This window comes from Dufourea novaeangliae, unplaced genomic scaffold (genome assembly GCF_001272555.1).
Source record: "Dufourea novaeangliae isolate 0120121106 unplaced genomic scaffold, ASM127255v1 scaffold6, whole genome shotgun sequence".
NCBI classification, from domain to species: Eukaryota; Metazoa; Arthropoda; class Insecta; order Hymenoptera; family Halictidae; genus Dufourea; species Dufourea novaeangliae.
The window spans coordinates 83,047-95,771 of record NW_015373900.1 but is presented as its reverse complement, the minus strand read 5'-3'; the positions used below and the strand labels follow the sequence as shown (position 1 = coordinate 95,771).

At 47.2% G+C, this 12,725-nt stretch overlaps 1 protein-coding gene across 2 annotated transcripts in view; it reads right to left on the bottom strand.

Moving 5' to 3' along the window:
- LOC107193603 (maternal protein pumilio) overlaps positions 1–12,725 on the bottom strand; it is a 78,728-nt gene that overhangs the window by 41,718 nt on the left and 24,285 nt on the right. The window lies entirely within an intron of this gene.

Genomic DNA, 12,725 nt, shown 5'->3' with positions numbered 1-12,725 from the left:
GGGGGGGGGGGGAGGGCTCATTGATTCCGTTCAAAGCGTCGACGCAACGGGAGGGACACACTATCTCTCGTAGAGTGGATTTTGGCGCGAGGCGATTAAATCGTCGCTTTTAATTACGCCGGTTCCGATTGCGGCGCAGAGTGCAACCCGGCGAGGTCACCGTAGAATGCTTGACCACGCCGGCTGTTTCCACTGTTTCAGCACTTTTGCGAGACCGCTAAATACTACTCGGAGATATAGAATAACGAAGCAGGAACGATGGTGAGCTCTGTCTCTTTCTTGATCGTTGCAGAACATTCCGACATAGGAAAAGATTGCCGAATTTAGATCATCGCCTAAGTTGCACCATTACTGTAACTTGCTATGCGTATAAACAATATTGAAGTGTGCATTACGCTCAGAATCTGTATGTATATCACACTGCATAATAAAGTCAGCAAGCTTACAAAAATATCATATTACATACGTACATGTAGTATGCGTCCCGTTTATTAAAAAAAATATATATTACATTAAGTATATGGGAGCCGCAGTAAGAGTCTAAAAGAGCCGTATTAGAATGTTTATGTAGCAATATTAAAATATTTGATTTCTGTGGCTCTTGAACATGCAAAAATGCATGAAAAGAAATTATTATCGAACAATTTGCCCTCATCCCTGGTACATTGTCTATCATAGGGCGTAAATTGCATACACACACATGTTACAGAGTAGTGGTCCAACCTAGATGATGGTCAAAATTCGGCAAACCCATGTGTGGCATAACTAGGAAAAAGTATAATTTCTGTGCATCACCGTACGGGAAAGACGAGAAACGAGGGCTGCTGCTGTTCGTTCGGACTGGTGAACGATATTAGCCAACGGAATGTTAAACGTCAAGCCGGTGACGATTCCGGGAAATGAAATTTTGCCGGAGAATAAACTCGACAACGCGACAGAGATCCTCCGACGTATATTCACCAACCCCCTCGGGGGGGGGGGGGGGGGGGGTACGATTATTCTGAATAATTCAGTTGGCCAAGTGAAAGTAGCACGAGACTGCATGTAATTTCCAATATTGACAGACGTTCTTATGGAGCCCCACACATCCTCCCCTTGTCCCCGAAGCACCCATCTTTTTCTGTACCTCTCACTCTTTCTGTCCCGACTTCTTTCCCATCTCCTCGTTCTTTCGTCTCTTCTTGTCCAAGTGCTTTTGAGTTGTACGCGCGGGACGGAGCCCCCCCCCCCCAGTGTCGTCCCAACCACCTGCACACTTGGACGAGGGTGAAACAAAGGCGCCCGCGAGTTTCATGAGATTCAAAAAAAGATGACTACCCCCTTTGGTCGAGGTACCTTGCCAAGACCCCCTGGTTGTGTGCACACAGACTCACACACACACACCACATGCTTTCCCTTGCAAGAACGAGGAAGCGAGCTCGAGACCCTTGAATCGCCGTGGCTATGCCCCCCGGAGGGGGGGGGGGGGCTCTACCAGCTTTCGAGAGAGGTTTACACGAAGATCAGAAACTTGCTCGCAGGTGAAGAGAAAAAAAGAAGAAGAAGAAATAACTAGGAGCATTAGTGGCGGCGCAAGAACCGGGTGAAAAGAGCCGGGGGATCAGTTTTATTCCGGCTTCGGAGGAAGAACACGCGCATAGAAAAGAATTATCTCAGCTCGGGCTGCTGCTCTCGTAACCGCCATCGACAAGTTATCGATCATCAGGTATGCGAGGATTCAGCCCTTTACTGACTGAGGCTGACCCACCGAATGACGTTAAAATGCTTGAATGCTAAAAATGGATGTGGTCGCCTGTCTTAATGTTCAGTGTTTGTTCACAGTGGATACACACTATTCGTTCGGTATTAACACCTTACCGACCTGGGTAGCCTGTTAATCGTTTTTATTTTAAGCATAATACTTAACTGAAAATTTTAGGGTAGTCTTATAGTTTTGCCACGTAGTGTGTAGTTGTGGAATTTTGAATTTCGACACTTTTTTAATAGTGCACAAATCAAGCAGTACTATTTGTCAGTAGCGTACATAGGTTCTTGGTCGTCGATCGTTGGATCTAAGACATCTATGAAATAGCAACTAGTAGGTAAAGCGTTAAAAATCTTATCAGACATGTCCTCTCTGACGCACCTCAAAACTATATGTATAATTAATCAGATAAATATCAGTACTTTCAGCGGATTTGGAACGCGGTGGACACGAGGAAAGTAAGTATATACCTGGATAACACAGAAAAGATCGAAGATCGAAAAACTTACCCCCTCGGGGTGAACAGAGCGAAGGTCTCGTCATATTATCGCGCAGGAACTACGGTCGGATATGATGAATCAAGCCTCTAAACGGAACCGATGGCTGTCCCGATATATCGGTTCCGTTGAAAGGAAGGGGTGGAAAAATAATGTGAGCGAACACAGGGAGCGTCGATTAACGAAGGGGAGGCAAAGAAAGAATAAAAAACTGAAATCAATTGGACCACAATACTGCTAATTTGTTTGCCAACTTCATTGTATTCCCCCTTCGATCGATCGAGAAAGAGTTAGGCCTCTCGGATTAGATTTTAACCCCCCCATAGAGTGTGCGTACATACGCGTTCGCTAAACGCCAATAATTGACTACGAACCAGCACATAACAACTCACTCTCTCACTCTGGGTGCATGTATCGATTTTTTACCGCGACAACGAGTTCAGAAAAGCTGCATACTATATGACACAGGCTCGAGCGTATTATTACAGCGGAGCGACTTTTTCCTTGCAACCCCATGAGAGGATCCGGTCGACGAAAACGAGAAGAAAAAAGAAAGTAGCCCCGTCTACCCCCCGAAAATATCGTCTTCGTCGTCGTCGTCGTGTTGAATATCGGCGGTGCGAACTCTTCCGTTCGTCCGTGAAATCCATTCCCCTCGATAAGCAAAGGGTACGACGTAGAGGCAGACGCAGACGCAGACGACGAGGGCCAGAAGAGAAGAGGATCGCGGCGGGTTTCGCGCGACTTTAATTGGCCGTGCCTTAATTTTGATGTACGCTGTACCACCTCGAGGGTTCTCAGAGGCCGCTGGTGAAGAGCCGCCAAGAAAAGGGGGGGGGGAAGAACAGAAGACGAGAGGAAGCCGCGACGGCGAGGACGGGACAAAGAAACGAGATCGCGTCGCGGGAGAGGAAGGCAGACGAGAAATGAAGGCAGGTCCTCTTTCTTGCGCAGCCGGCACATTGTCGTCGCCTGTAGGCAACAGCCTATTGTCTACAGGGAGCTCTCTCCCCCCTTTCCTTTTTGAAGCCCCACACCACACCACACACACACACACACACACACACGCACACGCACACGCGCGCGCGCGCGGGGCAAGAATACGCGCAGCGATACGACGGCGACGACACACAGCGTGGTTGGATGCTTGCGGGGAGAGTGACAAAGAGGGAGGATGGGAACCCCGACACTGAATGACGACGGGGGTCCGGAGGTGAAGGGGCGTGTTATAAAAAGAGGAAAATATACAACTGGGAAGTACGTCGAGAAAATAAGAGAGAGGGGGAGGAGGGAGGTAGTAATAGTTAAAAAAAAAAAGTAGAGAGAAAAGAGGGGAAAAAGGAAGATGGAGAGTAGATCGAAGATGAGCGGGAGAGCCGAAGGATAGTTATAGGGGGTGGGGGCGGGAAGGGTAAAATAAAAAGAAGTAATTATAGAGGGAAAAAAGAGAGAGAACAAGCGACGAGTGGAACGAGAGGAGAGTGGCTCGACGTATCGGCGAAGAAAACGAGAAGAGGAGGCAATCGAAAAGGGGAAAGAGAGGGCTATTCATACCCCCTATATTCCAACCGTACCTTGCTGCAGCTATTATTTACATATCAGCAACTTCATGCTAGCATGGTACATAAACGCGCAAATACGGTTGCTCATAAGAATATAGAGCTCCGTGCCCGTGGAGAGAGGGGACACCACCAGCCCAGCAGAAACCTTGCGCACACGCGTACACACACGCGTACACACACGCGTACACACACGCGCGCGAGTTTGGCGACGACTGTGTACAGAAAGAGGGAGAGAGAGAGAGAGAGAGAGAGAGAGAGAGAGAGAGAGACCGTGCTTGGTATCCGTTAAACTAGCCTGATTTCTGAAAAGGGTTACAAGTTCGCTGGAAAACACGCTTCCCGCGTGAAAGAAAAGGGTGTCTGTGGTCAATGGATCGGCCCTCGTTCGTCGACGAATTAAAATCAGAGACCCCCTCGAATGGTAATTCATCTTGCGACTGTTCGAGGCTGCGACGCGACGACGCCTGGCTGCTGTTACCTCGTGTAGCCATGGCCGCGTATTCGCGTGAAATCAATGCCACGGATGTGCCCTGTGAGAGAGTGTTGTCGAATCAAAAGGGAATTCTGAACCGGCTCTTCAGATGGATTGAAAAAAACGAAGAAGAAGAAGCGAAGTACGTTTAAGCATTTCCGTTGGAACGACGAGAGCTTCTATGCAGAAATGCCCAATGACGAGCAGTCGCATGTTGCGGGGAATATTCAAATACATCGAGGAACGTGTGTGTATAACTGGCGGGGACTTTTCTGCCAATGAATTCGAGATTGATATGAATTCAAACGATCGTTTGACACTGAACCAGAATATATAGTGAATCCTTAATGAGTGTTCGAAAGCCTCCTCGGCATTGAGTGTTCAGATGTCATCCCCACCATGTGGGGATCCCCCGTGGAACCAATCAAGCGCCCCAGTGGTGGGGATAACGTCTGAAGACTCACGAGGAAAGGACCCCAACTGTCCGATTTCGATTCTAACAGAGTTTTGTAAGATGATAGTATACAGGTTCCTAATGATATATGTATACGAAATATTTGGGTGTAGACCCTCGATAATTTGAAAGACATAAACAATCAAAGTTATATACCTGTAAAATATATTATAAATATAAATCAAAGTTATCGGAGTATTAGGTTATACGGCTGGTAAATCGGAGGTCCTGGGATGAATTCACGTTTACCGAAATATTTATTCTTTCACTTTGTCAACGCAACTTTGATAACTTTGACTTGCATTCATAATATGTTTCAAATGTTCGTAACTTTAATTATTTATATCTTTAAAATTATTGAGTGCACACGTAATATTTTATTCGGAACCAGTATACCTATCATCTTATAAAACCTCGTTGAAATCGAAGTCGGACAGTTTAGGTCCTTCCCTTGTCAGTGCTGAAAATCCATCGAACACTCAACGATGATTTACTTTATATCTGGAACTGAACCCGCAAAATTGTAACTATAGTTACTGCGTATATATTCTTCACACGTGTGGGCTTTTCAGGTTGTCGCTGGCGCAATGTTTTTGTAATTCAATGGGTTTTTGTCTTATACAAAGTAAATTATTAATTAATTTTACCAGACGCGAGAGACTTTTCTATTCCCTGCCCTTCCTTCGACCCTGAAGAAAATCGCTTGTTTCATAGGTCTTGTCGTTCGATCTAGCCTGGCGGTTACGTAATCTAGTGATTGTTTTTTTTTCTTTCCCCCAACAATTCATCAGCGGGCCAACAAAGCGTCATAGCGCGTCCGAGAGAAAACGGAATCCGTGTGCGCACGTTCTGAGCACCACCGACCGGCCGCTGCGGAGTTTGCACTTGGTCACGATTTCAGGGCGTTTCCTTTGTGTTTCCACGCTCGAGATGAGGCGGATGTTGCGGAAGGAACGGACGCAAGGGGGTGAGGTGGGCATCCAGGCTGAAGGGTTGGAGGTGAAGGTGGAGAGGCCACTTCAAGTCGGTTTCTAGCCTAGATTCGACTACTCCGCGGGTGATCCGAGATTTTAATTAGGATCCACCAGCGCACGAGCTCTCCCCCGCTCCCCACGATGCGCCTCTGCTTCTAAGACTCTCTCTCTCTCTCTCTCTCTCTCTCTCTCTCTCTCTCTCTCTCTCTCTCTCTCTCTCTCGGTTCGTTAATAACCCCTCTATTCCCCGGAACCAAGTGTCATTTTCATCTTGAGTCGCATCGCATGACAAAGCAATATTAAGACCCCCGGGTATTCTTAATGCCAAGCACGCATCCTCGCGACACGTTAACACGTTGACTGCCACAGTGGAAAAGGCAGTACGTAGTCAGACACACTTTATTTCGTTTTTTTTTAAGTCATAAATCTTTGAAAATATATACTTTTGATTAATAGAGGGGGAGGGGAGGGGGCTGAGGGCGACATTTCGCGTTCGCATCGGACAGAAATTGGGTGGAGCCGGGTGCGGCGGGCGCACCCTTTTAATTACTTTAAAACTAATCGGCTGGGCTTTCGATTAACGCGGACAGGTCGGGCAACGCGAGAACGAAGCCGTTACACAAGCGCCCCCCGACGACGACAAATTAATTGCTCTTTAATAAATCTGTTGCTCGCGAGCGCCAGTTTACAGAAGGTCTCTAGCGCACCAAGTAGATTATCCCCGTCTAATTGGAGTGTAGCCTTCCGATGAAAGCACGGTGTAATTGGTCGAACTTAAGGAAACTGCCCCGCGTACACACATTCTTGTCGATACTAATTGCTTCACAGCCTCTCATCGCGCTACACTTTTGCCGGGGATTCGAGTTGTTCCCGATGAGCCAACACGTAGTTGCATCGTGCTGTCGGTCTGACGTTGACTGCCACCTGCAAACTCTGCTACCAACTAAGGTAGAATCGTGAAGTTTCCAGTCGTACTGGTTCGATAAAATTTCAAGTACAGTCGAGATCGCGACAAACTCGAAAAAAAAACTGACAGTGTTTTCATCCTTTCAAACGTGAATTTTTCGTTTGAAAGTAAACAAAATATTTGATTACACACTTTCACTGAGTAGACTGTTTAGATGATATTTGGCACACACCAGTATCAGAGTGTCATTCGACCCCCCGATGAAGCTAGCTGCAATGCGCCGGTTAGAGTATGGCCGATTATGTAAGGTGTACCCGAAAATACCGTCGAATGAGTGACAAGCACTTGGCCTGTTCGAGAGACACGCGTCCATGATTATTTGTAAAGCTGCTTCGCGAAAGCAACAACGGAAGAGAGGAAGAGAGTGGAGCATCCAAACAATATCTATACTGAGAACCAAGCAAAATTGAAACGGGTCCCCCACCGATATTTCGGCGACAGCAGCTCGAGAGCCTGGGCTTTCCTGAGAAGGTTCAGAGCACAACTGGCCCATTGTACACGCACAAAGAGACCTACCATAGATCACAGTTACCCAAAGATCAGCCCCCTTCACTAACAAACTCTGAAACTAGTCCTGAACAAGTTGTGCAACACCGATCTACAACCTTCTCGAAAGGACAACTTAGATCTACGCACGACGCAATGATCTTTACGAAAGATGGACACGGAAAATGGCGCGGATTTGTCAGTCGGGTCAAACCAGTAAAACGTTTAACGTAAACACGGGTGAGGTGATCACAGCTCGAAAAACGAAGCAGCTCTCGCAAAACTGGATATTCCGTCACAAAAGGAGAGGAGGACATAGTTGACAACTGCAGTGTGGAGATCCCAGGAGGACACGCCACCGGAATCCGTGACCGGAACTGCAACGCAGGCGACGAGGAACGTCGCGGTACCCTGAAGACCGTAGCCTTCGGGCGATGATACAGATTTTCATCGGAGGAAGTCATTGCACTTTATGCTGAATGGGCACCGAGTCAACAACCCGATGCCCGCGTGCATATGTATGTATATGTATATGTATATGTATATGTACGTGCGTGTGCGTGTACGTGTGCTCGCGCGCACAACTTCAAGGAAACCCTCCCCTCGCAACTCCTTCCCTCCGTCCTCCTTTATCAACGGCGGATCCTCTTCCTGCTTTTCGCGTGATCACAAGTGCAGACAGAGAGGGACCGGAGAGTGTTGCGTTCGAACGACGACGGAAAGAGAGGAGAAAATCGCTGGAAAGAGAAGGGAGGGAGGATGGTGGCTTGGAGCCGCGGCGAATAGGGGAAAAACGAGAAGGCGAACAACACACAGCGGAGGAAGAGTGGAGGAACGAGAGTGGAAAGGAGTGAGACGGGGAGAGAGAGATACCGCCGCGGGAGCGTGTAGGGGAGAAAGATCGGAGAGACCGAGGTCTGGGAATCGTTTCATGCACTGGCGAGCACGAGCCTTCGCGTAATAACGCGATCAGAGGGCAGCCGTGTCTCACGCGTGCACGCGCTTTTCGCGCGTACCATAAACATAAACACGCGCGAGCACTCGCGGCGAACCACCAACCCCCGCGACCGTATTCCACCGAATCGAGCATATGCGTGCACAAACGTCGGCCGTAATACGTCCTGTAAGCGACCGTTTTATTTTTACGCGTCTATTGCGCGCTGTCTTCTCACATCGACGACAGTACACCGGAGTCTCGATGATCCGTGTGATTTCGTTTGATCCGGGAGATTCGGTTAAACTCGAGGAGGGTCACGGTTCGTGAAAGATCCTCGTAACGTTTTCGAGATACAGGTGTCTCCAAAGGATCTCGCTTTAATCCTTGACGAAACCGTGTGTACAGGGCATTACAGGGTGGTCCACGCAATTTGTTCACCCTCAATAACTTGTAAAGTATGCATTGTATGAAAAAACTTTTTATAGAAAAGTTGTATGGTTTGGAGGGATACATTATGCAATGCATATATTTTTTTTGTAAGCGCAGGCGTTTCGGAGATTCGAAAGTCAACTTCGTTTTTTGTAAATGAAATACTATATTCTTTATATGTATAAAGAGAATATCTAACCTACCAAAAATTTAAAATCAAGATAACGATCATCTTGCTAAAGAGAAACGGGGGTAATGAATATTACAGATTTTAAAATAACATAGAACTACGTTGCCGGTCACGAATGTGTTAAAGGGTTAACCATCCTTGTACGGTCTGCCAAAGCTGGGTCAATGGTGACTCATCGCAAGACTTTCGAAATATTCGCTTCGTCCTCGTATAAACGGTAATAATCCGGTGATTGTAGATACCAACAGGTCGCCAGTGGCCCGGCCACAGTAAACGCAAGGGTTAACATACTATCGATCAAAAGTATACATAGAGTCCCGGTTCCAGATGGTTTTTCTTCTTAACAGAAATATACAAAGTCGCTGCACAGGGAAAGCGAAAACAGAGACAGAGACAGCGACGCGCCGGGGTGGCTCTATACGGAGGTTAAGGGGTGTCTGAACGAGTAGTCGCCAGGCGGTGCTCGCTCTCGCGCGATAGAAAACGTCGAAACGCAACGAACGCAACGGAAAGCCCCGTGTGTTAATTAATGCCACGACCGCCCGGTATCCAGTTCGACTAACATAACGCGGCACTAATTGCGGAAGGAAAAAAACGGAGGGAAAGTGGAAAAAAAAATTATAACGAATTCCCCGGGAAAACAAACTCTCGTCGCGTTCGCGATTTTTTACCGCCCCACACACATCCCTGCTTCGACCCTCGCCCATCCACCACTCTGTTCGCCAGTGGCAGCGGCGGCGGGCGCGCAGGAGCACGCTCGATGCGTGCTTTGTGCGACATTTTGCGTTTTCATCGAGGCATACGGAATACGAAAAGGTAGAACAACCACCGCGCCACGCGAGAAAGAAAGGTGGCAGATTACAGGAGGCAGAGAGCGATAGAGGTTGGTCGAGCCTGCTGGTGCCTGCTATTGTACCTGTGTGTGCACACACGCGGGTTTGTTCGTCACGTGGAAAATGTGAGCGCAGCCTATGGCCCTCCTCTATCCTGGGAACAATGCCGCCTACGATGGGTGCACCATTTTCCGTAGGAGAACAGGAAAGGGTCGTCATAGAAGGGGAGAGAGAGAGAACTTCTACACCGCGCATTTTCTCCCCCTTTCATTTGTGATTTCCTCTTTTTTCAAGTAGAATCGCGTATATTCCGCGGGCCAGACTCGCCACTAGACGTAACTAACATTTCTTAACGAATCCGCTATTACAGAAAGGCGCGAATAATTCGTTAACCTGCGAATGGAATTCGACGCCCTTATGGCGAGACATATTACGTCGAGGCAACTGAACGCACCGATGACCGACTGGAAAAGAAGTTACCGATTCTCTGAAGGTAATTCTATCCTTAACCCTCTAAGCTAAGTCGTAATGGGACTCCTATGTCCTATATCAGAAATCAATGATTTTCACATTATCGTGCATTCTAAACGAGTAACTTCCCCCCGGGCTTAGAGGATAAAAAGTCGATGTCTGTTGGTAGTGATATACCGTTGAATCGATGGTCCAAGTAATTCGATAGGTTTCGAAGTGTATCGTGTTTAATATTCATGGAAAGATCGTGCGAAGTAAGGTGGAAAGTGCACCGAGAGGGATCGAGGTCACTCGGGAGAACGACGAAGAAACTAGACACGCGGCGTACCACCTCGACTTCCGGTCGACGCTCGGCTTCGACAGTTTATAAAGATGCTTTAATTGGAAGTGGCTGCAAAATTCGGTGTACTCGTTTTTGTACACGGTGAAACGACTGAATATGTCGGAGGCGAAACGGTTTCGCAACGGAAGGCACATTTTGATGCATTCGCCGATAGAACTGTTCGGACAGGCACTGTAACACGTGCATAAATATGAATATGTGCCTGCGGATGGAGCTATAGATCGGTCTGCTCTATTTTCTGAATAGGATTCGAAGTAGATGTCGAGAACTTGTCACTCGGTGATTTATACATTTGTCTGCGCCCGAGGACGAGGTCGTTCTCCATTCCATCCCCCTCTTCCCCTCTACCCGCCACGGCTCGTCTCTTAAGTCTGTCAGGTGGAAACGATACGGAGTGGGTGTCTTTTTCCCGGAGCAAAATAGGAAGCAGAAAAATCAGTGTCCTGCGAGGCTAGATTTCCAAGGATAAAGAGCTCAATCAGCCCAAAATCTTCCAGAACGGAAACCGATCACGATCGAAATCAACTTTTCGCAATAAATCAACCGTATTATTTAACCTATCCTCGTTCCACTGGACACGGTGAATCTCGTTGGAACGATAAAAAACGAAAATTTGTTAAAATAACACGCCACACGAGGAGACAACGCCGCAGATGAGTCTCTCCCCCCCCCCCCACTCTCTCAGTCACAGCAGTGACGCAAACACGAAAAGTGACAAGTCTATTTTTTCTGCTGACCATACTCTAAAAACAGAGAAGAAAAAAAGGGTGATGAAAATAACAGTTCCAGCGCATTCTTGGCCAGTTGTGTGTTTTGCCCCACGAAAGACCTACCGTCATCCAAACACACAGAAGAACCATCGGAATGCCGTTCGATCTCGCGCCTACGGTAAGCCCCGTTAGTAACGAGATTCGTAAAATCGTAAATGTCCGCGGTCTGCCAAGTCACCGAGTCGACGGTGAAATAAATGTCACACGTGTAAATACTTAGTTGTGCGTTTGGAAAGAGTACCGTCTCGAAGGGTATAGCTACACAAAAATAAGTGTAACAACCTTCGTCTCGAAACTGGTGTATATAATCAAAGTCGTTAAGTCGCGTAAATCGCGCTAATTTCGTTTCCCGTCATAGGAGAAAGTAATCCACGCGTTGTTCCATGCGGTGTATTGCACACTCGAACGGGGGACGGACCCGTTCGAATGAAACGCGACATCAAAAGCGACGGAAGTCTGTCGAGAGAAACCGTATATAGAAGAGGGTTACGCGTGCTAGGTGGTTAGGACCACCGCTCGTTAACATCAGCTGTGCGCGCTCGCTGCTTAAAAATAACCTCTCTTCCTAATCAGACCGGCACACAATCGCTAAATTAACGACCAGGCAGGGACGCCCCTCACCGACCGGAAAACCATCTACAGCCTCTAAATACTCGCCGCCAGTCGACGTAGCTGTGAGGACTATTACGGATTCCTCGGGTTCCGGAGATCATCGAGGATCGTTCGGCAAGAGAGTGAACAGTCCGTCTCGACTTCAAGCGGATAAGTGAACCGTCGCACAGCCGACTAAAAGACACTAACCAACTAGACAAAGAAGGATACCGTTCACGAAACCGTACTGGTACGTCTTTCCGAAAACAAAAGCTGAGATCGGTTGATGTAGTAGTATGTCTTTCTTAAATAAGAACTAAAGTAATAAAAAAAAAGGCGAATAATCGCTTTTTCTATATGTAAACTTCGACAAATAAAAGTTAAATACTAGTTTCTAAATATTTTTAGAACACCTGAAGTTGTATATTTGTATACGCAAGAACCCTCTCAGCAAGCAAAGTGTGAACACACCATCATCCCACTATTATATGGCGGCGAAACAACACGAAACCCACCCGCCATTATCCACGAACTAAAGCAGTCCAGTGTTCAAAATTTCTGAATCTTCTATGATCTAACTCCTTGATCCGAATTACACACGTTTGACTAATTTATTTAAAAGGTTTTACACGTTTTTTTTTTTTTTTTTTTTTTTGGACTTCACCGCACGCCAGACGAGCATATTCAGAAGGGAAAAAACCATCCGGGGGAATTGTTACGTAAACGGAGGCTATAGTCCGCTGTCCCAATCAGTTAATGTACGGGTTTCGTTGAGTCACTCGACCAACTAACCAGCGATAGTAATCGGTCGATCCCTTACGATGCACGTTTATATAGGACAGTCTAGCTGCCCCCCCCCCTCCCACAGCTACTTTCACGATTTACGTCGTAAGCCTGTTATTTATCAATTCCTGAGCCAAAATACACGTCGAACCGTATGGGGAGGAAACCAGGCCAGACCTGCCCCCCAGTAATCCGGCAAAATTATTCCATACTGGATCCAAG